This window comes from Petaurus breviceps, unplaced genomic scaffold (genome assembly GCF_028583685.1).
Source record: "Petaurus breviceps papuanus isolate PSGF00001 unplaced genomic scaffold, PetGlider_PUasm1.0 173, whole genome shotgun sequence".
NCBI lineage: Eukaryota > Metazoa > Chordata > Mammalia > Diprotodontia > Petauridae > Petaurus > Petaurus breviceps.
In genome coordinates this window covers 37,846,889-37,851,172 of record NW_027185759.1, presented here as the reverse complement: position 1 = coordinate 37,851,172, position 4,284 = coordinate 37,846,889, and the positions used below count along the sequence as shown (strand labels likewise).

The window sequence follows — 4,284 nt, the reverse complement described above, 5'->3', positions numbered from 1 at the left end:
TGCTTATTAAGCCCCTACTATGTGCTGGGCACTTGGAATACAAACAATGAAAAGAAAGACAGTTCACGTCTCCTTCCTTCAAGCAGCTTACAATCCATTGTAGGGAAGACAATGTACAAAAGGAAGCTGGGAAGTGGGACGGAGGAAGGTAGGGTGCCAAAGGGTACCTTATGTGAGGGAATCTTGTTCTAATGAGTCACAGAGAGTTTAAATGACTTGCCAAAGGAAGAACAGAAACTGTGTTTCATAAGGTGGGTTTGTGTGAGGTAGAAAAGGAGACAGAGTAGCTGTGAGCCCCTCCACCCAGCATGCACTTGCCTCCCCACTGAAGTTGCCACTTCAAAGTTCACCATGGATGATGATATTTCTGCTTCCATTGACAGCGGCTCTGGCATGTGCAAAGCTGGCTTTGCAGGAGACAATGCCCCTTGGGGATTTTGATAATTGCTGGGTGCCCCAGACTTCAGGGTGTGATGGTGGTATGGGCCAGAAAGACAGCTATGTGGGGTATGAGGCCCAGAGCAAGGGATATTCTGACCCTGAAGTACCCCATTGAACATGGTATTGTTACCAACTGGGATGATATGGAGAAGATCTGGCATCATACTTTCTATAATGAGCTCTGTGTGGCCCCTGAAGAGCACCCTGTGCTGCTCACAGAAGCCTCCCTGAACCCCAAAGTCAACAGAGAAAAGATGACTCAGATTATGTTTGAGACCTTCAATACCCTGGCCATGTGCATTGCCATCCAGGCTGTGCTGTCCCTGTATGCCTCTGATCATACAACTGGTATTGTGATGAACTCTGGTGATGGTGTGGCCTATACTGTGCCCATCTATGAAGGTTATGTCCTTCCCCATGCCATCCATCTGGATCTGGCTGGCCATGATTTGATGGACTACCTCATGAAGATCCTGACCAAGAGAGGGTACAGTTTCATCACCACGGTTGAGAGGGAAATCGTGTGTGACATCAAGGAGAAGCTATGTTATGTTGCCCTAGACTTTGAGCAGGATATGGCCACCGCTGCATTCAGCTCCTCTCTGGAAAAGAGCTATGAGCTCCCTGATGGTCAGGTTATCACTATTGGCAATGAGAGGTTCTGATGCCCAGAAGCTCTCTTCCAACCATCTTTCTTAGGTATGGAATCCTGTAGAATCCATGAAACTACCTTCGACTCAATCATGAAGTGTGATGTTGACATCCGTAAGGATTTGTATGCCAACACCATGTTGTCAGGTGGTACCACCATGTACCCAGGCATTGCTGACAGGATGCAGAAAGAGATTACAGCCCTAGCTCCCAGCACAATGAAAACCAAGATCATTGTCCCACCTGAGCACAGATACTCTGTCTGGATTGGAGGCTCCATACTGGTGTCTCTTTTTTTAAATTTTTATTTTTTTATTTTTAAAGCAACCGGGATTGAGTAACTTGCTCAAGGTTACATGGCCAGTTATTTCTGGGTGTGGTGCTAAGTATCTGAGCCCAGATTTGATCCCCAGGTCATCCCGACACTGGAGCCAGTGCTCTTACTCGCTGAGTTGCCTGGCCGCCCCTAAGCAATTGGGGTTAAGTAACTTGCTCAAGGTTACACGGCCAGGTGTTTCTGGGTGGGTGCTAAGTGTCTGAGCCCAGATTTGATCCCCAGGTCATTCCAACACTGGAGCTGGTGCTCTTACTCGCTGTGCTACCTGGCCGCCCCTTGGTGTCTCTTTCCACCTTCCAGCAGATGTGGATCAGCAAGCAGGAGCATGATGAATCTGGGACCCCCATTGTCCACTGCAAATGCTTCTAAATGGACTGTTTTAAAAAAAAAAATTTTTGTCAAAGGGTGTGACTTAATGACATGATAATTGCCCCCCAAAAAGAGATTAGATGATTGGCATGGCTTTATTTGTTTTTTTCTTTTTTTGGTGCTTGACTCAGGATTTAAAAACTGGAAGGGTGAAAGTTATGAGCAGTCTAAGAATGTTGGAGGCAAACATCCCCAAAGTTCTACAGTGCATCTTCAGGACTCTGATGGTACATTTGGTTTTTTTTAAATAGTCATTCCAAATACCATATAGTACAGTTTACAGCATTACAAACTCTGTTAGAGCAAAGGAGCGATGAAACAAAGATCCAGATGGGGAGGGGGGAAGGGGGAAGGTACTAGTATTGCTTTAAATGTAAATTATGTAATCCTTAAAAAAAAAACCTTTTGTATTTTCCACCTTAATACTTGTTACTTTAAAAAAAAATTGTCAGCCATATTGAATGGCCCCCTACATTCCCTCCCTGCCCCCAACATAGATGTTAATGAGGACTTTTATGATCTCCCTGCAAGTTTTGAGATTGGTGCCAGTACTTGGGGGAGGGGAGGAGCTTGACCTGTACACTGACTTAAGTAAGACCAGTTCAAATAAAAATGCACACGTTAAAGAAAACAAAAGTGTATATACATATGTACATACACATGCATATTTACATATTTCTTTATTGAGCATGGGAAAAATAGAAACAATAAGACACTAAAAATAATAAAGCACTTACTCTGTGGCTATAAACATGCAACTTTTTTAAGCCAAAGAAATGTCCAAATAGTACAATGGCTACTCCAAACCCAGAATTCTGTCTGTTTCATTTTCCCTGGCTATTCTTCCTGTGAGTTAGCAAAAGAGTTTAGGAAACAAAATGTACTCACTCCCCAGCCTATGATTTACTTACGCTTTTAGTAGAGCTGATCTTCAGATGATGCTTCAGGAACTCTGGATCTGGGTCTTTTCCGGCTCGGGTCACAGACCTGGGATTTAGTAGACTTAGGGGAAGACATGTTTTTATGACTGTTGCATGTTTCTATTTGGTATCCTTTGTTGGTAGGGACCTTCAAGACCTTGTTGCAGTTAGCTCATTACTTGTGCAGTAGCATGAATGGACTAAAAGGAAGGTTTTGAGAAGTCTTAACCTGCTACCACCATGCTGATAGGGTATCACTCACCTAAAGACCTTCAGTTTTTTAAGATGGATAGGAGGTGTGTGTTGCACCAAGCATCCCGGCATCCCCAGGGTGGCTGCCAACAGAGGTTCTTAAATATACTTTTCTTTTTTTTTCTTTAAAGCAATTGGGGTTAAGTAACTTGCTCAAGGTTACACAGCCAGTTATTTTGTGTGGGTATTAAGTATCTGAGGCCAGAACCGATCCTGGGTCTTCCAATTCCAGAGCCAGCTCTCTTACTCACTGTGCCACCTGGCCTCCCCAAAAGTTATCTTTTTTTTTTGCTTTTTTGGAGGGCAATTGGGGTTAAGTGACTTGCCTAAGGTTACACAGCTAGTTTTTGTGTTAAGTGTCTGAGGTTGGATTTGAATTCAGGTCCTCTTGAATCCAGTACCAGTGTGCTATTCTCTGCACCACCTAGCTACCTCTAGATCTGCTTTTCTAAAGGAAAGCAACCCAAAATGGGTTAACAATCTTGCTGTAATCAATCAAACATATCATTTACCTAGCTCAGGGGAAAAAGTCATCACCCCGACCCCAAACTTCAGAGTATACAGAGGTTACAAGCAGAAATTACAAGACAGAGAAACATTTCAAGCAGACAGGCCTCCAACTATCCAACCATTACATCCATACCTAGTCAGTTACCAGAGATGGAAGTATCAGCATCTGGGTTTTTCAAAGCTGGGGGGGCTCTCAATGGCTGCCCAGAGTCTCGTCTGGTCAAATCACACAACACTTCTCAGAGTGAGCCCCAAAACAAAGCCTCCCATCAGGGTTTATATGGCCTTCTCCTGGCTCAGAGAATGTAACAACCCTCTTGACCCACTGCCCAATCACAAAGTATCTCCTGAAAAACAAGCCTCCCACCACAGGCTCCAGGTGCACTTAAGCCTAGGGGCAGGGAAGATCTTAAAAATTTACATTCCTATTATAGTGTGTTAACATCCCATCTTTCTTTGAACATCCAATCATATTCCCCTTGCTGCCAAGTCTCACCACGTCTATCTATGGTTCCTCTTGAACTGATGGGTGTCCCAATCTCCATTGCCTTGTGCAGTGTGTGGTGAGGCAGAGAATGGAAGAGGGAAACAACATACAGATGAATTGCTGATTTGCATCAGAAGAGAGACCCTGTATCCTGATATGCACTGCCATTACCATTTAGAATCCAAGGCATGGGTACCGTGTCACTCAGCAAGGGGACAATCACTTCACTGGGTTTCAATCATGTGGCATTTTGGTTGGAGAAAGTGATCCTCAAGAGTAAGATGTGATAATCATTGGGCCCTTTGGGGGTGGCATCC

The 4,284-nt window shown here is 44.2% G+C and overlaps 1 pseudogene; it reads left to right on the top strand.

The window, feature by feature from the left end:
* The first annotated feature begins 360 nt into the window (after positions 1-360).
* LOC138157896 (actin, cytoplasmic 2-like) lies at positions 361-1,798 on the top strand (annotated as a pseudogene).
* The last annotated feature ends 2,486 nt before the right edge of the window (positions 1,799-4,284 follow it).